We start from the raw sequence: 25,153 nt of genomic DNA on the forward strand, positions 1-25,153 counted from the left end.
TTTATTTCTAATCTACTAGCATCATGGTCAGAAAAGATGCTTGACATAGTTTCAATTTTCTTAAATTTACCAAGTCTCACTTTTTGGCCCAGCATGTGGTCAATCCTGGAGAATGTTCCTTCTGCACTTGAGAAGAATGTGTATTCTGCTGCTTTTGGGTGGAATGTTCAATAAATATCAATTAAGTCCACCTGGTCTAATGTGTCATTTAAGGGCTGTGTTTCCTTATTGATTTTCTGCCTGGATGATCTGTACATTGATGAAAGTAGGGTGTTAATGTCCCCCACTATTATTGTGTTATTGTTGATTTCTCCCTTTATGGCTGTTAGTATTTGCTTTATATATTGAGGTGCTTCTTTCTTGGGTGCATGAATATTTACAATTGTTATATCTTCTTCTTGGATTGATCCCTTGATAATTATGTAGTGTTCTTCTGTGTCTCTTATAACAGGTTTATTTTAAAGTCTATTTTGTCTGATATGAGTATTGCTACTCCAACTTTCTTTTGATTTCCATTTGCATAGAATATCTTCTTCCATCCCCTTACTTTCAGTCTGTATGTGTCCGTAGGTCTGAAGTGGGTCTGTTGTAGACCGCATATATATGGGTATTGTTTTTGTATCCATTCAGCTAGTCTGTCACTTTTGTTGGGAGCATTTAATCCATTTACATTTAAGGTAATTATCTATATGTATGTTCCTATTACTATTTTCTTAATTGTTTTGGGTTTGTTTTTACAGGTCTTTTTTCTTCCATTTGTCTCTTGTTCTCTTCTCTTGTGGTTTGATGACCATCTTTAGTGTTGTGTTTGGGTTGCTTTTTCTTTTTTGTTTGTGTATCTACTGTAGTTTTGGGGTTTGCTATTCCCATGAGGTTTTGATATAGCAGTCTATATATGTACAATGTTGTTTGAAGTTGCTGGTCTCTTTCTCACCTAGAGGAGTTCCTTTAGCATTTGTTGCAAAGCTTGTCTGGTGGTGCTGAATTCTCTTAGCTTTTACTTGTCTATAAAGCTTTTGATTTCTTTATCAAGTCTGAATGAGAGCCTTGCTGGTTAGAGTATTTGTGGTTTTAGGTTCTTCCCTTTCATCACTTTAAATATATAATGTCCCTTCCTTCCAGCCTGCAGAGTTTCTGCTGAGAAATCAGTTTATAACCTTATGGGAGTTCCCTTGTATGTTATTTGTCATTTTTCCCTCGTTGCTTTTAATATTTTTCTTTGTCTTTAATTTTTGTCTATTTGATTACTATGTGTTTCGGTGTGTTCCTCCTTGGATTTATCCTGCACGGGACTCTCAGCACTTCCTGGACTTAGGTGACTATTTCCTTTCCCATGTTAGGGAAGTTTTCAGCTATTATCTCTTCAAATATTTTCTCAGGTCCTTTATCTCTCTCTTCTTCTGGGACCCCTATAATGCAAATGTTGTTGCATTTAATGTTGTCCCAGAAGTCTCTTAGACTGTCTTCATTTCTTTTCATTCTTTTTTCTTTATTCTTTTATGTGGCAGTGCTTTCCACTATTCTGTCTTCCAGGTCACTTATCCATTCTTCTGCCTCAGTTATTCTGCTACTGATTCCTTCTAGTGTATTTTTTATTTCAGTTATTTTTATTGTTCATCTCTGTTTGTTTGTTCTTTAGTTCTGAAGGTTTTTGTTAAACATGTCTTGCACCTTCTCGATCTTTGCCTCCATTCTTTTTCCGTGATCCTGGATCATCTTCACTATCAATATTCTGAATTCTTTTTCCTGAAGGTTGCCTGTCTCCACTTCACTTAGTTGATTTTCTGGGGTTTTATCTTGTTCTTTCATCTGGAACATAATCTTCTGTCTTTTCATTTTGTCTAACTTTCTGTGATTGTCATTTTTGTTCCACAGGCTACAGGATTATAGTTCTTCTTGCTTCTGCTGTCTGCCCTGTGGTGGATGAGGCTATCTGAGAGGCTTCTGCAAGACTCCTGATGGGAGGGACTGGTTCTGGATAGAGCTAGGTCTTGTCCCTCTGGTGGGCAGGGCTGTGCTCAGTAAAACTTTAATCTGCTTGTCTATTGAAGGGTGGGGCTGTGTTCCCTCCCTGTTGGTTGTTTGGCCTGATGTGACCCAGCACTGCAGCCTAGAGGCTGTTTGGTGGGGCTAATGGCGGCCTCTGGGAGCGCTCACACCAATGAGTACTTCCCAGAACTGCTGCTTCCAATTTCATTGTTCCTGCAGTGAGCCACAGCTGCCTCCTGCCTCTGCAAGAGACCCACAATACTAGCAGGCTGGTCTGGCCCAGGCTCTTATGGGGTCACTTATTTTTTCCCCTGGGTCCTGGTGCACACAAGACTTTGTGTATGCCCTCCAAGAGTGGAGTTTCTGTTTCCCCCAGTCCTGTTGAAGTCCTGAAATCAAATCCTGCTGGCCTCAAAGCCAGGTTCTCTGGGGATTCCTCCTCCCATTGCCAGACCCTCAAGCTGGGAAGCATGGTGTGGGACTCAGAAATTTCACTCCAGTGAGAGCACTTCTGTGGTACAATTGTTTTCCAGTTTGTGGGTCACCAACCCAGCAGGTATGGGATTTGATTTTATTGTGATTGCACCCCTCCTACCTTCTTGTTGTGGCTTCTACTTTGTCTTTGGATGTAGGGTATCATTTTTGGTAGGTTCCAGAACTTTTTTTGTCGATGATTGTTCAGCAGTTAGTTGTGATTCCAGTGTTCTCATAAGAAGGGGTGAGCGCATGTCCTTCTACTCCACCATCTTGAGCTAATTCCAAGATAACTTTTTTAAACAAAAATTATTTGTGAAAGTCATATATGAAATATCTTAATACAACATATTGGTATAATTTGTGACAAATGTATCACCTCAATTATATCTAAAATTTAATCTTTACTATTAATAGAGCATATGTTCAAATTTCCCTATAAAATATAAGAATCAATGGCAGTGTCTTCCATAAATTTATATCAGAGGAATAATCTCTTTTCTATCATTAACCTTTTTATTATTAGACCCTCCTTGTTATTGTGCTTTCTTTTAATTTGTCTATAAGCTGAATAAAAATGGAATCCTTTTGATTTCAAATGGAGATTTTGAGATTTACATATATATATATCATGTTGATTATAAAGGGATCTGGTGAAATTGATTATGTATGTACTTGTGTTATTATATTTTATAGGGTTTAGTAATTTTATTATAGAGGATTATTCTTGAGAATTCAGGTTGTGGGGGATATGTAGAGACTGCACACAGAAGATAAAATAATAGATGTTACTGGCAGTATCTTGTTGGAAGACAGGGAGCCCAGAAACAGGGATGTAGCACATATATACACACATTCCATAATACACCCATTCACAAACATACTTTTTCTGGTTTCAGAGTCATATACAGAAACATACAATTATATACAGAAACATAATCTGAGTAGTTAAGGCAATGAAAACTCTCCAATTCTACCAATACAAGGTGTCAAACTGGTAACCTTATAAAGCGTGACAAGTAGCTCAATATTCAGATATCATAGGGTTAAAGAAAAAAAAAAGAGCTTTGACTTTCCTAGATACATTCTTTCCAATGACCAAGGGACAAAGGAGACCAAGTTAACAGTCCATGGTTACAGCTGGCTCTCATTATGGTTTGTTACAACCTGTATCACTACCCAGTGATAGCAAGTGCCTTTCTGCTTTTGGTGTAAAAAATTAATCTGTCAGTTGTATTGGTCTGTGAGCAGCTGTCTGAACACTAAAGCATACAGCAACCCCATCATAGGAGGTTAGTTGTACTAGGAATAGGTGGTCCTGTGATCATATGATTTCATTTTATGTAGAACATTTCAGAATTTCTGCCTTCTTAATGAAATCGCTTTCTGACAAGAGTAATGACAAAAGGAGAATTTATTGGAATTCAGTCAGAATGTATGAGACTGTTAAATTACTCTACTGCAAGTGAATCAGGAGCTAAGTGTGTGAAATTGGAGGTAGCTGAATTGTGAGTGATAATACTCAGTGGTCACACCATATTATGTTGGCTTAGAAAATGTTTCATGCTCTACTCATACTGCTGTCAGAAGAATAATAGCTGGATAAAAGAAAAAGTAAAGATATTTCCTCTAGTAGATAATTCTACCTATTTATATATGGTCAATGGGATATTAATAGGGAGGCCATATAATTTATCTTCCATACTGGAACATTATCGAGGGTGAAACTGGGAGTGCCATTAATAATCACATCAATTCAATGGGCATAAACTAGGAAGGACTGTTTCAGACAAATTGGGATGTATAAGTACCTTAAGAATGAGATGGAAAACTTTACAAGATAGTTCCACAGGTGACTCAGGACTGGCCAATAGTGAAACTCATTGTCATCTGCCTAGTACTGAAGTGACATTTGTATAAATGAATCAATTTCCATATACTATGTATTCACTTTATAACATGAGGATATAATATAGTTCCTGAGCATGTTGAGTCTATGGATTTTTCTTCTGAGACCTAAAGAAGTTTCAATGTGGTAGGGTGTTGCAATATCATTGGATGGAATTGACTCATACAATGGCTGCCATCAAAAGTGATATAATTCTATAATTTCTACTAGTGTTTTGACCTTTTTGGCCTACTTCCAGTTTCTGTTTCCTTCTTAGGATTTTTGTTTGAGACTGATTTACAATCTAACAAAATGTGGTATGTTTTATTTGCTTCCCCTTTGAACCCTATTTTTTCTGCACATCTGACTAATATGGATATTCTAGTTAAAAGAGAGGCTTGAGAAAAACACTCTTAATTCTCTTGTTTGCTCTGATGCTTTCTCACTGTGGCCTGTTAGACAAATGACCAAGTGGTTTTGTTAACATCTTTATGAAGTTTTATAATAAACTGAATACATTTTATGCAACTTCCTTAGGTTTTTCAGCTGAAAGACGATATAGCCACATGGAGTATTATTATCTCAATAGAACCACAAGCTAAGTGCTTTACAGGTGTAACAGTCATCCACAAGTCTTTAATTCACTGTTCAAAATGTTGTTGAAAAGAAGATTTTTCTAATTTTGAAAAGGCTGAATTAGATCAATTGTTCTGATGCCTCTGAATTATTTTCATAGAAAAAGGTTTCAAAGTTCAGGTGCAACTTGTAAATGATGGCAAAAATTATTTTAGCTGTGAGCTGCTTGGCTAGTTCATATTTGTTTCTGTATTTCTGCACCTTTGATGTATAACTAGATATATTTAATTTTCATAATATTTTGAGAAAGAACAATTCAGTTTAAAATTTTTTTGTGACTGTGTAACTGTGCTGTTAAAAGATAAGGACACTCACTCCACCCTCTTCATTGGCTAAGAGGAAATGTAATCATCAGTGTATTCTCTTAGTTGAGTCCATTGTCAAGTTGCATTATTTCTTAATTTGTATCTTTAGATTCTGAGATATGTTGAGTTTGGAAAGTTCCTCTTTACTCTGTCAATATCTTTGTTTCTTTTTAAATAATTTTCCACTTTGTATGCACATATTTTAGTAGCCTCAAACTTTACTTTTGTAAACTACACAACCACTTTTCATGAATATATAGTATCTTTTTTTTTGAAGGAGACTAGGTAATGCCAGTTGCATTTTGTAATTAAGTTACTCTGGATCAACTTTGCACAATAAGTAAGAAGCAGTTTTATCATGATTCCTATGTTGCATGCAGTTGAGTTCACCTTTCTTTACCTCACTCCTCTACCCTAAATGAGGATTTTCATTCTACTTCTGCTTTTTTATATCCAGTGACATGTGAATATAATGATTATGTTCAACTATGCAGTGATTGTGAAAGTGCTCAGCACAAAGTAGGTGCTTCTTTGCTGAATATGATTTGGCCATAAAATTTAGTTTTGTAACTCACAAAGATTTATATGCTGAGATATGATTACCTAAGGAATATTCAGGACTACCAGGAATTGTGATGGTTGCTTTAGTCTAGGTTTTACCTATAGTAACAGAAAAAGGTGAATACCTCTTCCAAATCTGTTTCATATTCTGAGAAGTCAGGTTATTCCATGACTTGAAAAAGATGTTATTGCTCATTCAAATGAAGAAGCAAATGTTTCTGAATAATGTGCATCCACATAGAGCTCAGCTTAAAATCAGGGCCATTTCTAGCATTTCTCCCCATTTGGCCTCTTCCATCTGTCAGCATTCTGAGAAGGGTGTATGCATTTGCAAGCAAGTAGCCTTTCCATAAAATTTGCAGGTTGCTGACAGTAACAACATAAAACCTATTTTAGAGATTCTCATTCTATAATTTTTTAGTATACAGTCATCCCAGATAAAACACTTAATGAAGAAACTTTAAGGAACTACTACACTTTACTTCTTTGTGAAAGAAAATTGCACCATGGTGATTAAGAAAAAGGTGTCTCTAATTCAGTGCTGATAATGTTAGATTTTAATGGGATTTCACGTTACTGGTAGAATTTCTCAGGTTATGTTACTTTTATTTTAACCATGAGAGATCTTTATTTTTTAAAAAGTTTCCTTTATAAATATACCAGTTTTTAAAATAAAACATTTTTAAACTAGTATAATAAAAAAAACAAAATAAAATCCAAGAGACTCATCTTAATTTAACTTCCCAGTGGCTTTACCCTTGAATACCTGACTATATAATTTATAGTAATCTTAGGGTGCGGTACATGAAAATTCTATTTTGCTGGCTTTTCTGCTCATTCAGTTTCCTACAATTTAAAAATTATTAAAATGGAACAAATATTTACCCTCATCTAAGAAAAATTTTCTTTCAATCTGAAACAATGCATATGTTAATGTCAGTATTGTGAGCAATGTAATATGAAATGGATTTCTTTAGTGGTCTGTATGTTAAGAAAGGTAACAGGAAAAAGGAGAAGGAATACAATGTCTGTGTTATATGTGATGTATCTTGCCCTTAGAATATTGAGCTAACACATTGGACTCAAGCAAGGTAAGAGGAATAACGATCATAAAACATATACAAGCATCTATTACCTGTGACTTTCAATTATTTCAGTCATGGAAAAATTGGACATGAGAGAGAAGTGTAATGAGATTATTCTATATGTTCTGAAATGTTAACAAAGAACATTATAGAAATGTCTTAAAGTTTTCACTGTATTACAATGGATTGGGCAACAGATCAACATAACAGCATAATTTTCTTTGCTTTTACCAGAACCAAATATAGATTAATAAATATTTTATTGAAAACATTTAATTTTTAAAACCTTGTCTTACTGCTTCAGTGATAACAAATTATTCTTGAAATATATAGAAAATTATTCTTGAAATACAAAGAAACTGCCCTGTGGTCAATGATAGTCTTAACTACTTGTCAATCAAAAGCAGAAGTTTGTTGAGACATTTAATTACAAGATAATGTAGTCATCAAAATGTCGTTGTGGTAACTGACAGCTCATTTTGGACTGAAAGCATACAACTACCTCCCCTGAGGTCAGAGATGTTCGGAGGTTAACTTAGTAATGACAAGTCCTTTATTATCACATAATGACATTGAAAAACATTGCAATTATACTAATAAATTAATAACAGTAATAAAATGACAGTCATAATTGCATAATATACAAGTTGTCAAATGCATTTTTGTTACATGGTCGGAATTTTTAGCTTATAAGTATATCTGCACTATGTTAATTATTCTCAATATGGCATAGACAAAGAAAAATTTCTGAAAATTTTCCAAAGCCATGTCTATACTTATGGGAGGCCAGTGTATCCATATTTTTGATGCCACTTATTTTCTTTCCTCCTCTCTCTCCTCTTCTATTTTACAAAGCCTTAAAATAAATAAGGAGAATTAGTAATTATCACCTGATCCAGTGTTAATATGTAGTTAACATCCTTATTACTTCACCAAGCTTTATCTTCTGTCTTCTTAAGGTTTTTTGGCTTAAATGTCTTCTACTTCATGCATTCAGATAAATTAAGGGAAAAGGACCTGGTTTGACATTTTTCTCTTTTCTTTTATTCTATAACTCTCCTCACTCTCGGGAAGACCACATTGTATTTACCAAACATTTTGCACAAATGTTTTATAAAGTAGATCCACTTTTTATGTTAAAATGAATGATAATGTCAGTGATTACTTATAAGTAGCCAGAGATACAATTTTAGTATTTAGATTAGTCTAAATAGCTGTAGACAAAATCTTTTATTTCCTAACTTTGCATAACTCTAGAAGATAGATCTCTTTAGTATCTGCTTTCTTTCTGCTGTGAAATCTTCCAGTTAATCTAATTTAAGAAAGGATAAATTTCTTTATGAGTAGATTAATAATAGATTTATGCGTGAAGTAATCTAGCCATGAGTTTGCACTTGGTGGTTGACATTTATTCATACAGAAAGCCTCTGAAAAAAGGTTTAGATGGCTACTGCTTCCATTGGCCTGAATTACAGAGAATTAATTGTATATTTTTGCAAACTTTCTCCTGGGATTGGCAAGGACCTTTTATAATGGTGAGTTGTCCTTTTAAAAATATTTTCTTGCAACTTTTTCTTTATATCTTCTCTTGAGTGTGCTTAAACAGTCCTGGGTGTGCCAAGGAGAAAAGTTTTCCTCTTTGGTACCCAAAGTCAGAAAGTTTACCCAAAAGTCACTGCCCAGGCCAGAAGATTAATAAACTGTTAAAGATGTAATTTCTTTAAGATAAATTTGAAAGTAGTGCACAATAGCTATATATAAACAAAGAAGCTTATATCATTTTTCTTTCCTCAGTGGAGAGAAGGAATGCTTATAGTCAAAATACTAATGATAATAATAATAACCAGTATTTACTGAATAAAGTTGACTATGTTCTGGCACTATTTTAAGAACATCACATATATAAACACACATAATCCACCCAAAATTGTATGGGGGGTACTACTATTATTGACATTTTGCAGGTGAAGAAACTGAGGCGTGGAGAGGGTATGTACAACTAGTATGTTGTAAAGGTGGGTTCAAACCCAGGCAATCTGTCTCCAGAGTCCATGTTCTTAAGCCACTAAGGATATCATAGGACAATATACTATAAAGAAGTCTGGAGTGGGAATAAAGAGACCTGGATCCTAATTTTATTTTTATGGTTAGTAAGTAGTCCTATGATCTGCACAAGATTATTCACTGGTCCCAAGTCTCCTCACATGCAAAATTGAAAAGTGCAGGGGTCTCTAATCTGGGGTTATGAGACCTTCAAAAGCAGACTAATTATTTTGGCATCCATGCCTTGCCCACTGAACTTCTGCTTCAATGCTTAACATTTGTTATATTGTCTATAGAGGGTGAACTTAAAGGAAAAGAGGTTTTGGTTCAAATGTGAAGTAGACCTTATTAGTCTAAGCTGTCCAAAGATGGCATAGGCTGACTTAAGCATATACTGCATTCACCGTCAGTGGAAATTTTCAGGCAGAGGTTTGGAGGAAAATAAGATGGGGTGCTTAAGAGAGCACTCAAGTACCAATTATGCAGTAGAATAGACTGGATGACAACCACTCAGCTTTATTAAAGTATGACTAACAAATAAAAATTGTGTATATTTAGTTTGTACGATGTGATTTTTAAAGTGTATACTGTGATATGTACGTTGACTTTTTTTTAACATCTTCATTGGAGTATAATTGCTTTACAATGGTGTGTTAGTTTCTGCTTTATAACAAAGTGAATCAGTTATACATATACATATGTTCCCAAATCTCTTCCCTCTTGCATCTCCCTCCCTCCCACCCTCCCTATCCCACCCCTCTAGGTGGTCACAAAGCACCGAGCTGATCTCCCTGTGTTATGCGGTTGCTTCCCACTAGCTATCTGTTTTACGTTTGGTAGTGTATATATGTCGATGGCACTCTCTCACTTTGTCACAGCTTACCCTTCCCCCTCCCCATATCCTCAAGTCCATTCTCTAGTAGGTCTGTGTCTTTATTCCCGTCTTACAACTAGGTTCTTCATGACCTTTTCTTTTTTTCCTTAGATTCCATATATATGTGTTAGCATACTGTATTTGTTTTTCTCTTTCTGACTTACTTCACTCTGTAGGACAGACTCTAACTCCATCCACCTCATTACAAGTAACTCCATTTCATTTCTTTTTATGGCTGAGTAATATTCCATTGTATATATGTGCCACATCTTCTTTATCCATTCATCCGATGATGGGCACTTAGGTTGCTTCCATGTCCTGGCTACTGTAAATAGAGCAGCAATGAACATTTTGGTACATGACTCTTTTTGAATTATGGTTTTCTCAGGGTATATGCCCAGTAGTGGGATTGCTGGGTCGTATGGTAGTTCTATTTTTAGTTTTTCAAGGAACCTCCATAATGTTCTCCATAGTGGCTGTATCAATTTACATTCCCACCAACAGTGCAAGAGGGTTCCCTTTTCTCCACACCCTCTCCAGCATTTATTGTTTACAGATTTTCCGATGATGGCCATTCTGACCGCTGTGAGGTGATACCTCAATGTAGTTTTGATTTGCATTTCTCTAATGATTAGTGACGTTGAGCATTCTTTCATGTGTTTGTTGGCAATCTGTATATCTTCTTTGGAGAAATGTCTATTTAGGTGTTTTGTGCATTTTTGGATTGGGTTGTTTGGTTTTTTGTTATTGAGCTGCATGAGCTGCTTGTAAATCTTGGAGATTAATCCTTTGTCAGTTGCTTCATTTGCAAATATTTTCTCCCATTCTGAGGGTTGTCTTTTCGTCTTGTTTATGGTTTCCTTTGCTGTGCAAAAGCTTTTAAGTTTCATTAGGTCCCATTTGTTTATTTTTGTTTTTATTTCCATTTCTCTAGGAGGTGGGTCAAAAAGGATCTTGCTGTGATTTATGTCATAGAATGTTCTGCCTATGTTTTCCTCTAAGAGTTTCATAGTGTCTGGCCTTACATTTAGGTCTTTAATCCATTTTGAGTTTATTTTTGTGTATGGTGTTAGGGAGTGTTCTAATTTCATACTTTTACATGTACCTGTCCAGTTTTCCCAGCACCACTTATTGAAGAGGCTCTCTTTTCTCCACTGTATATGCTTGCCTCCTTTATCAAAGATAAGGTGACCATATGTGTGTGGGTTTATCTCTAGGCTTTCTATCCTGTTCCATTGATCTACATTTCTGTTTTTATGCCAGTACCATACTGTCTTGATTACTGTGGCTTTGTAGTGTAGTCTGAAGTCGGGGAACCTGATTCCTCCAGCTCCATTTTTCATTCTCAAGATTGCTTTGGCTCTTCGGGGTCTTTTGTGTTTCCATACAAATTGTGAAATTTTTTGTTCTAGTTCTGTGAAAAATGCCAGTGGTAGTTTGATAGGGATTGCACTGAATCTGTAGATTGCTTTGGGTAGTAGAGTCATTTTCACAATGTTGATTCTTCCAATCCAAGAACATGGTATATCTCTCCATCTATTTGTATCATCTTTAATTTCTTTCATCAGTGTCTTATAATTTTCTGCATACAGGTCTTTTGTCTCCTTAGGTAGGTTTTTTCCTAGATATTTTATTCTTTTTGTTGCAATGGTAAATGGGAGTGTTTTCTTAATTTCACTTTCAGAGTTCTCGTCATTAGTGTATAGGAATGCAAGAGATTTCTGTGCATTAATTTTGTATCCTGCTACATTACCAAATTCATTGATTAGCTCTAGTAGTTTTCTGGTAGCATCTTTAGGATTCTCTGTGTATAGTATCATGTCATCTGCAAACAGTGACAGATTTACTTCTTTTCCGATTTGGATTTCTTTTATTTATTTTTCTTCTCTGATTCCTGTGGCTAAAACTTCCAAAACTATGTTGAATAATAGTAGTGAGAGTGGACAACCTTGTCTTGTTCCTGATCTTAGTGGAAATTGTTTCAGTTTTTCACCATTGAGGATGACGTTGGCTGTGGGTTTGCCATATACGGCCTTTATTATGTTGAGGAAAGTTCCCTCTATGCCTACTTTCTGCAGGGTTTTTATCATAAATGGGTGTTGAATTTTGTCTAAAGCTTTCTCTGCATCTATTGAGATGATCATATGGTTTTTCTCCTTCAATTTGTTAATATGGTGTATCACGTTGATTGATTTGCGTATATTGAAGAATCCTTGCATTCCTAGAATAATCCCCACTTGATCATGGTGTATGATCCTTTTAATGTGCTGTTGGATTCTGTTTGCTAGTATTTTGTTGAGGATTTTTGCATCTATGTTCATCAGTGATACTGGCCTGTAGTTTTCTTTCTTTGTGACATCTTTGGTTTTGATATCAGGGTGATGGTGGCCTCGTAGGATGAGTTGAGGAGTGTTCCTCCCTCTGCAATATTTTGGAAGAGTTTGAGAAGGATAGGTGTTAGCTCTTCTCTAAATGTTTGATAGAATTCGCCTGTGAAGCCATCTGGTCCTGGGCTTTTGTTTGTTGGAAGATTTTAAATCACAATTTCAATTTCAGTGCTTGTGATTGGTCTGTTCATATTTTCCATTTCTTCCTGGTTCAGCCTCGGCAGGTTGTGCATTTCTCAGAATTTGTCCATTTCTTCCAAGTTGTCCATTTTATTGTCATAGAGTTGCTTGTAGTAATCTCTCATGATCCCTTGTATTTCTGCAGTATCAGTTGTTACTTCCCCTTTTTAATTTCTAATTCTATTGATTTGAGTCTTCTCCCTTTTTTTCTTGATGAGTCTGGCTAATGGTTTATCAATTTTGTTTATCTTCTCAAAGAACCAGCTTTTAGTTTTATTGATCTTTGCTATCATTTCCTTCATTTCTTTTTCATTTATTTCTGATCTGATCTTTATGATTTCTTTCCTTCTGCTAACTTTGGGGTTTTTTTTGTTCTTCTTTCTCTAATTACTTTAAGTGCAAGGTTAGGTTGTTTATTTGAGATGTTTCCTGTTTCTTAAGGTAGGATTGTATTGCTATAAACTTCCCTCTTAGAACTGCTTTTGCTGCATCCCATAGGTTTTGGGTCGTCGTGTCTCCATTGTCATTTTTTTCTAGTTATTTTTTGATTTCCCCTTTGATTTCTTCAGTGATCATTTGGTTATTAAGTAGTGTATTGTGTAGCCTCCGTGTGTTTGTATTTTTCACAGATCTTTTCCTGTAGTTGATATCTAGTCTCATAGCATTGTTGTCGGAAAAGATACTTGATACGATTTCAATTTTCTTAAATTTACCAAGGCTTGATTTGTGACCCAAGATATGATCTGTCCTGGAGAATGTTCCATGAGCACTTGAGAAAAAAGTGTATTCTGTTCTTTTTGAGTGGAATATCCTATAAATATCAATTAAGTCCGTCTTGTTTAATGTATCATTTAAAGCTTGTGTTTCCTTATTTATTTTCACTTTGGATGATCTGTCCATTGGTGAAAGTGGGGTGTTAAAGTCCCCTACTATGATTGTGTTACTGTCGATTTCCCCTTTTATGGCTGTTAGTATTTGCCTTATGTATTGAGGTGCTCCTATGTTGGGTGCATAAATATTTACAGTTGTTATATCTTCTTCTTGGATCGATCCCTTGATCATTATATAGTGTCCTTCTTTGTCTCTTGTAATAGTCTTTATTTTAAAGTCTATTTTATCTGATATGAGAATTGCTACTCCAGCATTCTTTTGATTTCCATTTGCATGGAATATCTTTTTCCATCCCCTCACTTTCAGTCTGTATGTGTCCCTAGGTCTGAAGTGGGTCTCTTGTAGACAGCATATATACAGGTCTTGTTTTTGTATCCATTCAGCCAGTCTGTGTCTTTTGGTGGGAGCATTTAATCCATTTGCATTTAAGGTAATTATTGATATGTATGTTCCTATTCCCATTTTCTTAAATGTTTTGGGTTTGTTATTGTAGGTGTTTTCCTTTTCTTGTGTTTCCTGCCTAGAGAAGTTCCTTTAGCATTTGTTGTAAAACTGGTTTGGTGGTGCTGAACTCTCTCAACTTTTGCTTGTCTGTAAAGGTTTTAATTTCTCCATCAAATCTGAATGAGATCCTTGCTGGGTAGAGTAATCTTGGTTGTAGGTTTTTCTCCTTCATCAGTTTAAATATGTCCTGCCACTCCTCTCTGGCTTGGAGAGTTTCTTCTGAAAGATCAGCTGTTAACCTTATGGGGATTCCCTTGTGTGTTATTGGTTGTTTTTCCCTTTTTGCTTTTAATATTTTTTCTTTTTATTTAATTTTGATAGTTTGATTAATATGTGTCTTGGTGTGTTTCTCCTTGGATTTATCCTGTATGTGACTCTCTGTGCTTCCTGGACTTGATTAACTATTTCCTTTCCCATATTACGGAAGTTTTCAACTATAATCTCTTCAAATATTTTTCTCAGTCCCTTTCTTTTTCTCTTCTTCTTCTGGGACCCCTATAGTTCGAATGTTGGTGCGTTTAATGTTGTCCCTGAGGTCTCTGAGACTGTCCTCAGTTCTTTTCATTCTTTTTTCTTTATTCTGCTCTGCTTTAATTATTTCCACTATTTTATCTTCCAGGTCACTTATCCGTTCTTCTGCCTCAGTTATTCTGCTATTGATCCCTTCTGGAGTATTTTTAATTTCATTTATTGTGTTGTTCATCGTTGCTTGGTTCCTCTTTAGTTCTTCTAGGTCCTTGTTAAATGTTTCTTGCATTTTGTCTATTCTATTTCCAAGATTTTGGATCATCCTTACTATCATTATTCTGAATTCTTTTTCAGGTAGACTGCCTATTTCCTCTTCATTTATTAGATCTGGTGTGTTTTTACCTTGCTCCTTCATCTGCTGTGTGTTTTTCTGTTTTCTCATTTTGCTTATCTTACTGTGTTTGGGGTCTCCTTTTTGCAGGCTGCAGGTTCGTAGTTCCTGTTGTTTTTGGTATCTGTCCCCAGTGGCTAAGGTTGGTTCAGTGGGTTGTGTAGGCTTCCTGTTGGAGGGGACTAGTGCCTGTGTTCTGGTGGATGAAGCTGGATCTTGTCTTTCTGGTGGGCAGGTCCACGTCTGGTGGTGTGTTTTGGGGTGTCTGTGGCCTTATTATGATTTTAGGCAGCCTCTCTGCTAATGGATGGAGCTGTGTTCCTGTCTTGCTAGTTGTTTGGCATAGGGTGTCCAGCACTGTAGCTTGCTGGTCGTTGAGTGAAGCTGGGTCTTGGTGTTGAGATGGAGATCTCTGGGAGATTTTCGCCATTTGGTATTAACGTGGAACTGGGAGGTCTCTTGTGGACCAGTGTCCTGAAGTTGGCTTTCCCACCTCAGAGGCACAGCCCTGATGCCTGGCTGGAGCACTAAGAGCCTTTCATCCACACGGCTCTGAATAAAAGGGAGAAAAAATAGAAAGAAAGAAAGAAAGAAAGAGGATAAAATAAAATAAAATAAAGATAAGATAAAATAAAGTTATTAAAATAAAATATAATTATTAAGAAAAAAAATTTTTTAAGTAAAAAAACAAAAACAAAACAAAAAAACAAAACAAAACAAAAAAAAGGACAGACAGTACCCTAGGACAAATGGTGAAAGCAAAGCTATGCAGACAAAATCTCACAGAGAAGCATCCACATACACACTCACAAAAAGAAGAAAAGGGGAAAAAATAATGTATCTTGTGCCCAAAGTCCACTTCCTCAATTTGGGATGATTTGTTGCCTATTCAGGTATTCCACAGATGCAGGGTACATCAAGTTGATTGTGGAGATTTAATCCATTGCTTCTGCGGCTGCTGGGAGAAATTTCCCTTTCTCTTCTTTGTTCGCACAGCTCCCGGGGTTCAACTTTGGATTTGGACCCGCCTATGCGTGTAGGTCGCCTGAGGGTGTCTATTCGTCACTCAGACAGGATGGGGTTTTAAAGGAGCAGCTGCTTTGGGGGCTGTGGCTCATTCAGGCCGGGGGGAGGGAGGGGTATGGAGTGCAGGGCGAGCTTGGGGCAGCAGAGGCTGGCGTGACGTTGCACCAGCCTGAGGCGTGCCGTGCTTTCTCCCGGGGAAGTTGTCTCTGGATCACGGGACCCTGGCAGTGGTGGGCGGCACAGGCTCCCCGGAGGGTGGGTGTGGATAGTGACCTGTGCTTGCACTTAGGCTTTTTGGTGGTGGCAGCAGCAGCCTTAGCGTCTCATGCCCGTCTCTGCGGTCCGCACTGATAGCAGTGGCTCACGCCCATCTCTGGAGCTCCTTTAAGCAACGCTCTTAATCCCCTCTCCTCGCACACCAGGAAACAAAGAGGGAAGAAAAAGTCTCTTGCCTTTTCGGCAGCTGCAGACTTTTTCCCGGACTCCCTCCCGGCTAGCTGTGGTGCACTAACTCCTTCATGCTGTGTTCACACTGCCAACCCCAGTCCTCTCCCTGTGATCCAACCGAAGCCTGAACCTCAGCTCCCAGCCCCCGCCCGCCCTGGCGGGTGAGCAGACAAGCCTCTCGGGCTGGTGAGGCCTGGTCGGCACCGCTCCTCCATGCGGGAATCTCTCCGCTTTGCCCTCCACACCCTTGTGGCTGCGCTCTCCTCCGTGGTTTAAAGCTTCCCCTCTCCGCCACCCGCAGTGTCCGCCTGCGAAGGGGCTTCCTAGTGTGTGGAAGTCTTTCCTCCTTCACAGCTCCCTCCCACTGGTGCAGGTCCCGTCCCTATTCTTTTGTCTCTGTTGTTTCTTTTTTCTTTTGCCCTACCCAGGTACGTGGGGAGTTTCTTGTCTTTTGGGAGGTCTGAGGACTTCTGCCAGCATTCAGTGGGTGTTCTATAGGAGCAGTTCCACGTGTAGATGTATTTCTGATGTATCTCTGGGGAGGAGTGTGATCTCCACATCTTACTCTTCCGCCATCTTCTCCTCCTACATTGACTTTTAATGTTCTTTTCTACTCTGAAGTTTTATGATTCTGTAAATCCCATCAACATTTTATTCATTCATTTAAAAAGAGCAATCTATCTACAACTGTAGGTACATATATATGATTATGTGAATATACTGTATACATTTTTCTTTAAGAATCTGGCTTATAGAATGAATCTTGCATGAATTTCATCTATTTAAAAAGTTTTTAGATGTTCTAGTTCTAAATAAGCTAAAATGTAAGTGGCAATTTTGCTTATTTAAGAAAGATAGAATGTTTAAGAATATTGATTTATAGCTTAATATGGCATTATACAGAAGGCTTCAGCTATCTATTAAGCAGATATTTTGTAATGGAGCATACTCTAAGTAGGTGAAACTACATAAAGAATGGCACTGGAGATAAGTTGTGCTCCCTTGACCCTTCCTTCCTTATACCTTAATTGTAAACAACAGAATGGTTGTAAGTATGGGCCCTAGAGAAAGCATTGTCTAGATTTAAATGAAGGCTGTACCATTACTACCTGTGAAATTTGGGAAGTAATTTAACGTTTTCAAATCTCACTTTCCTCATTTGTAAACTGGGGGTAATAAGGGGCCTGGCCCCTAGGGTTATTGTTAGAATTAAATTATTTAATATGTGGGTCTTTTAGCCATTATTATATATATATGTTTTTTCTGTTTTATTTGTTAAGCTTTATTGAGGTATAATTAAAAAATATGAATTGCGTATATTTAAGGCGTGCAACTTGAAGTTTGTGTTTTATTTTTTAATGTGATCCAATATTGACTTAAAGATTGTGGTAGAAGATTGATGGCATGTTTAAGGGTCATATAATGTCAATATTGCTACGTGAATACCTGGTATCTAAAGCATATGGCTTTCATGTCAGTATACGCTAGCTATCTGCACTCTAGGCACTTGTCATAGAGCTCCTACATAATTGAGTAGTTCACAGCTTCCACCAAAAGTTCAAGAGAAATGAGTGAAATGAATGAAGTGAAGAGAGGGAGGGAGGGAAAGAGAGACAGAGAGAGAGAGAAAGAGAGAGAGAAGGATGAATTAACTATGTTATTTCAGTGCCATGTTTTTAAATCAAGTGGGATGACTCAAAAGTGTATCCATAATGTAGTACCTGATTGTTCTTGCAAGTACTCTTACTGAATTGTGATTTAATATTTGGGGCTGTAGTTTTATTGAGTATTGAATTAAATTTTAGTCAAATGAACAATAAGTTTGAATCTATTTTTAATGTAATTATCTTTTCGTAACTTGATTTTTAATTTTTATTATTTTAGTTTAATTTTCATTGTTGCCAGTGGTATTGTAAGGATAGTATACAATCAACTTGGTGCCATTTTAATGAAGCCATTACTACTTATCAGTAGTAATTTTGTTCTTTGCAAAGCTGGAAGCTGGGAGTAAAATCTTTCACAATAACATTTCCAACTTTAGAAGAAGTGTCATTATTTTGAATTGATGGGGGGGTAATCCTAGGTTTAAAGAAATAGAATGTTGTTGAATTTAGCTAAATTCTTTAATTAAAACAAGGTGACCTAAATAGATATTTCTCCAAAGAAGATATACAGATTGCCAACAGACACATGAAAGAATGCTCAACATCATTAATCATTAGAGAAATGCAAATCAAAACTACAATGAGGTATCATCTCACACCGGTCAGAATGGCCATCATCAAAAAATCTAGAAACAATAAATGCTGGAGAGGGTGTGGAGAAAAGGGAACACTCTTGCACTGTTGGTGGGAATGTAAATTGATACAGCCACTATGGAGAACAGTATGGAGGTTCCTTAAAAAACTAAAAATAGAACTACCATACGACCCAGCAATCCCACTACTGGGCATATACCCTGAGAAAACCATAATTCAAAAAGAGTCATGTACCACAATGTTCATTGCAGCTCTATTTACAATAGCCAGGACATGGAAGCAACCTAAGTGTCCATCATCGGATGAATGGATAAAGAAGGTGTGGCACATATATACAATGGAATATTACTCAGCCATAAAAAGAAATGAAATGGAGGTATTTGTAATGAGGTGGATGGAGTTAGAGTCTGTCCTACAGAGTGAAGTAAGTCAGAAAGAGAAAAACAAATACAGTATGCTAACACATATATATGGAATCTAAGGGAAAAAAAAGGTCATGAAGAACCTAGTGGCAAGATAGGAATAAAGACACAGACCTACTAGAGAATGGACTTGAGGATATGGGGAGGGGAAGGGGTGAGATGTGACAGGGTGAGAGAGTGTCATGGACATATATACACTACCAAATGTAAAATAGATAGCTAGTGGGAAGCAGCCGCATAGCACAGGGAGAAAAAAAAAAAACAACAAGGTGAACAGACTTTTTTGCCTTATAGAGAGACTATTACAGTATAGTGAAAAAGTGGAAGCTTTTAGTAGATAGATGTGGTTCTAATCCTTGCTTGGACACTCACTAGCTGTGATTTTGGGTAAATTACTTAGTTTTACTGAGCCTCAGTTTTTGCATTTTTAATTTGTGTTAGTAATATCTGCTGGACAGAGCTGGAGAACTTCATTAAATAATGCATGGAAAACTTCTGTTGAATGCTTGTATGTGAATGACTATTTCTGAAGAATTTAAATTTCCTACCTTGTCAGGCTGCTCCCTTAAATTTCTCCAGTGGTCACCATTTGCACAAAATACAATGTGAATGGCACATCTTGGAGTTTTGCAATCTTCGGCCCTTATTTACATGTTTAAATTTTCTTTCTTAAGGGACCTTTACTTTCTAGATTTTAAAGAGGTAAATTTTAAGTTGGATGTGTTCAGTACAATTCTAATGACCCTACCTTCTGTGAGTAGTGAAGAAGCCAAGTGAAGGAAATAATGATCTGTTCACCCATCTCTCCATCTACGCATCCATCCATTCATTCTTCCATTTAACTTATATTTTTCAAGAGTTGGCTGTGTGCCAGACACGATCATAGTCACTCAAATCTGTGTAAGTGGATGAAAATAAAATATGTGTTTGAACTTGAGTAAGTAAACACCTTGAGGGATAAAATGACACAACTACTTTTTTAAAATAAGGGCTCTCTGCTGTTAGATAAAACTAGGTAAGAGACCTGGAAATCTTTGTATTTTCCCTTCACTTAGGACATCTGCCCAATATTCCTTTGGCTATCACTGTGAAATACTGGGCATTTTTAAATGGATGGTGAAACTTGAAAGGAAAGGAAATGTTAATGTAAATACCCTCTTTCTAATCACTTGCAGATTATTGTGTTTTCCCCACCTCTGGCTTTCCTTTTCACCAAGAAACATATATCATTCTTAAACCAGTCTTACACCCTAGGCTTTGAGAGAAAAATAGATGTTAGATTGAGATTCCTATTAGTTTTCCAATGGTTGGTTATTCCTGGTGGATCAATATTCTTTACTAAATGCCAATATCAAATAGTAGTGAAGTCAAGAATAGATTATTTTTCCTGTTCCCATTACAAAATGAAGCTATTATGAGTGTAAGAGAAAAGATAGGAAAAAATCAGTAATGTATACCTTAAAGCTTTTCAGTGATTTCAGTTACCTTAGAATTTTCACTGATTAAGAAACAGAAGGGACATTAGAGATCATTTAGTTTGATGTCTCATTTTATAGATGAGGAAACAAAATCTAAAAAAAAAAAAAATGATATGGCTTGCCTTCCGTAGCTCAGATGTTTAGTAATAGCCACTGGAACCTAGTTTTTGAGACTCAGCCCAGTGTACTTTCTGGCACATCAAGCTTACTCTCCTCAATTTTCCTTTATTATTTCATTTATCTTCAGGACTATTAGGGATAACTAGAACAAATCTTTCTTTTCAATCCACATTAAATTTTTATTTCAGTATTTTTTACTTTCCTTTCTGCATTTGTGTATTTCCCAATCTTCCTTATAATTAGCTTTTCCCCATTCCTACAATACATGTTTTTTTTCTTCTTCCTTGGTAACTTTCTTTCTCAGCTGGTTTTCTTCTTTTTTTCGTTCTTCATTGGAAATGCTTACTATAGCTACATATAAAAACACAAAAACAATTTCATTCACACCCACCGTGTTAACTTTGTGGTTTTGATCTCTCTATGGATCAAGAAGGGTACTCTTTTCCTTTTGGTAATGGACACTGTAAAAGGACTGAAAGGGTAGAAATCCTGGTCTAATTATATCCTATGTATTAAGCTTCTTAGGAGAGAAGCATGTATTGTATTTGTGAGATTATAATCTAATAAGGTATTAGGAGCATCTCATTGGGAGAGTCATTCACTTGAAGAATTTCACTTTCGTAGGTGACCATTAACCAGAAAGTGAATATTGGAGGTAAAATAAGGATAAGTGTTCACTTAAAATTGAATTTCCAAGTAAGAATTATAAGAAATGTATTAATTTCCTTGCAGCTTTGTTTTTTAATCAGAAAAATCTTTGCATTTTTTTCTCTTTATTTGCCAATATGAACCAAATTGTGTGAAATGTTTACTTCAGCAGAAGTTGCAGAAAAAGAAGAAATTCAGAAGGAAAAATGGCCTCTGATTTTGAGGCCTGAGACTCCTACTTTTCAGCTTTCTCTTCAGTCTCTAAAAGTAGTGTGTTTTGTAGACTGTTTCCATTTGGGTTTGGGAGGATTCTGCTTATACTTAGCTTTCAAGTCATTTGCCTTTAATTCTTGAAATTCAATTAGATATAAACATTTTTTCTTGCCCCCACTTCCCTTCTTGCTTTTTAGGACAGCAATTTGGAAGGGTTGCGTGGGTAGGTTACCATTTTATCCATCTCTATTACTCTGACTGATAGAGCTATTAAGTAAAGGCAAACTGTAATTCTTTATTATCTGCCTGCCTCATTCTGCTCTTTGCCCTTGAGAAGAGCTGGTTAAAGATCAGAGTATTATTGAAAACTCCTGAAAAATAATAACTTGTTTGGCCACTCAAGCAATGACATTTCCTTGGAAAAACAGGTTTATTGTGTATGCGTGGATGGGAAGGGGTATTCATCTTGAAGTACTTAAGTGATGTGATGGGGGTGGAGAAATTATTCAGAAATTATTACTCTAGAGTAGTTGGGAAACAGTGGTATTCATAAAGAGAAACTGAGAACATCTATATGATAAATACCCTTGTAATTAGTGAGATCATTAGCATGGACAAAGTATACTTTAACATCCACAAAGAAGTCTTTAAGCTAAGCAGTTAGCTTCACTATGAAGGGAAAAAAAACCAAAATGAGCTATATACAGCTGAATAGGCTTTTCAGAGTCTCCAAGGAGGTGACTTGTCTGTTGATAGCCAGTGGGGGTGGACCAGTGAAATAATTACTTAACAGCATGTAAACAATGTGGGATGTGAAGTACGCTTTCCCCCCTTTTACCCCCCTTTTTCATTGAGAGAGTTTCTTGTTGCAATGGCTCCACTGGGACAGGCAGCAGAGAAATTTGATTAAATGGATGCCTGGAGTCATGACCCTGTCTAAACTTGGTGCAGCTCTCAGCATTAATCAAAGAAATTTTTTTCTTACTTAAAAAACTCTGACCTTGCTGTATATGAGTATTAGTGAGCTTTGGATTTGGTTGTGGTTGAATAGGGGGATGTGTAAGTCTGGGTGAGCATTCTGTTTACAGATAAAAAAATGGAAGAGGAGGCTGTCTTCAAGGACAACAGAAAAATATAACATTATTTTATATCATGTTAAGGGACTTTCATTTCATAATAGCCTATCAACAGCCAGTGGGATTTGGAGCTCCATTAGAATTCACTAGGACTCATTTATTGCAAACCACTGTTGACACTGATCTGAGTGTTTAGAAGATATTTATAGCATTGTAGATGGTGTGGGATTCCAGTGTTCAGAAACTCTCTGGGAATGCTTTTATTTTGGGCTAGTGTTTGAAAACTCATTGGAAGTGATTTTTCTTGGAAAATAGAGAAATATACATGTTTGGTGACAGAACAACTAGAATTGTGGTCATTGGTGGCTCAGATAAAAGCAAGAAAAATGGAACTTTCCTGAGCAGGCATGTGCCATTGTATTATTATATTATGCCTGAGCAGGCATGTGTGTGTGTATAATAAGCAGAATATTTGCTTCAGGTGAGAGATTTGTTATTCATCCTTGTTTTAGGAAAGAGAACAAATTTGGTATAACTAGATAGATATTTCCCTCACAGGAATTGGCTTAGCAGAGTGTAAAACTGATTTTAGATCATCAAAATCTTACTTGTTCCAAATAAGAATTCTTTTGTGGAATGTGGACTTACTTACATCAAAAAGCTTTATTAACAAGATGGATCAGGTAAGGAGGTCCAGCTAATTGAAGTTAATCAAATATTTTGTTGCTAATCCTTGTTGAAAATCTTTTTAATAATATTGGCCCATTTTATTGCCTGCCTTATGTAGCATAGTACAGTGAACATAAATATAACTTTATTTGGGTGATTAAGCTCTTAGGACCTCAGAATCATCATTCTCTCACCATTTTAATTGTGCAGCAATGTGGATAGATAGAAGTTTGGTTTTTCTGTGTCTTGCAATATGCTTGTAAGTTAGTGATGCTTTATAAAACAATAGTAATTTTCAAATATCACTTCTTAATATTTTCTCCTAATCATAGTATATAATTAAATAAATGGAGTCAATTATTCTAGCTAATTGAATTTTAGATAATCAAGGTATTTAATTTGGGTTTTCCTTGGATGGCAGTGATGGAAGTTATGTTTACATGTTTTTTTGTGAAGTAAGTAGACTTGTTACAATACTTTTGACAATAAACATATGGGACCTTAAGAAATACAGACGTGGAAAGCATCACTCCCTTGAGGTAAAAGTATTAATTTAGTGACTTGAGGTGAATCATTTAGATTGCTTAGACCATGACCATGTGGATTTAGTCCCTACTTCATGATTTGAACATCTATGGAGAACATGATTTCGAATGTACAGAGATCATTTGAACTTAGTATACATATACATGAATTTTTACTTACAAACCCACAATTTCACCGTTACTCTGAGAATGGGGGAGTGTATTTTTCACTACAGAATTATGATTCAAACTGGTGTACTGTAAAAAATAAAACCAGCTTTGTATTTGAACATGGAAAGCTACTTCCAATGCTTGTCCATGCACCATGGAGTTTGCACATGTCACAGCAAACAGTTTTTGCTTCATACATCATCGGATGAAAGGTTACCAAGTTACTACTGTTGGGACAGTTACAAGAGGCGAGGCTGTTGATGTCAGTAAATGTAGGCTTCATCAACAAAGGCTAACCAAATGCGGTCAATTATACTGCTTGATGACAACAGGGCTTTAAAATAACAGCAAGGTCACTTGCATAATATTCCAGACAAGAGCCCTTTCCTAGAACCTTGATATTACCTCTAGCTATAGAATATTAAATACTCTAAATTACAATGTAAATCCCTGAAGAAAAAAACGGAAGCAAGTCTGTCTGCAGTCTGATTGTCACTGACTGGTGCCTGTCCTCCACTTTGACATTGCTATCATATAGGGGATTTTATCTGCCCTCTACTTTTACATAAAAGGTAAATTGGCAGGAAAATGTGCATGTCAGAGAATTATTATGGAAACTATCAACGCTTGATTGTAGGTGATCTTTTGCTATCAAATGTCTACTTTCACAATTAAAAAATCATAGATTAATATTAAAAATAAGATTTGACTAATATAGGTGTCAAATCTTTCAACTTGCAGTGGGTGTGATGGGTGTGGTTTGGAGGAAGGGAAGTAGAGACATTACGCAATTCCAGGATCTAACACTTCTCAAACCTGCAGGTGCTTATGTTAGTGATGATACATGTACTGAGTAAGACCCTGGGAGGTCCTGAGCCATCAGGAAAAATAGGATTGAAATACATTCCCATTCTGAGCTTATAAGGCTCTGTTTGAAAAGATTTTCACCAACTGGGAGTTTTCTGTGTAACGCTCAGTTAACCTGAAAATTAAGCTTAAGTGAAAACTCACATTTGCCTGAAAAGTATGGTAACTAAGGTTTCATTGTAAAATGTTGATAAAGTGTGTTAAATGTATGGCTGTATAGTCACTGAGCTAATATCTAGAAAACCGTGCAAGTGGTGGGTAAATTTTTTATGACATATTGGTATATATGTCTTAGTGCTCTGTACTACTTATTTCTTACCATTGTTTTTGTGATAAATGAAATGATTTTATTTTGAAAACACTTTGATTCTTCAAGATCAGTACTGTCTAATTAATAAATACTATTTTCCATGATACTAAATTGTATCTAAGGATCGTATTGTTGGTATGGCCTCAGATTGCTAGCTATTAGTTCTATTTGTGTATGATCAGATCTAGTACTAAGCAGTGTATTTCAATAAGTACTTTAATCCCCGAAAAGTAAAATGAGGAAAACTT

General features: G+C 36.3%; 1 protein-coding gene across 4 annotated transcripts in view; it reads left to right on the top strand.

The window, feature by feature from the left end:
* The window catches only part of DACH2 (dachshund family transcription factor 2), a 623,157-nt gene that overhangs the window by 88,602 nt on the left and 509,402 nt on the right, over positions 1 to 25,153 (top strand). The window lies entirely within an intron of this gene.

This window comes from Balaenoptera borealis, assembly GCF_965194805.1.
Source record: "Balaenoptera borealis genome assembly, chromosome: X".
NCBI lineage: Eukaryota > Metazoa > Chordata > Mammalia > Artiodactyla > Balaenopteridae > Balaenoptera > Balaenoptera borealis.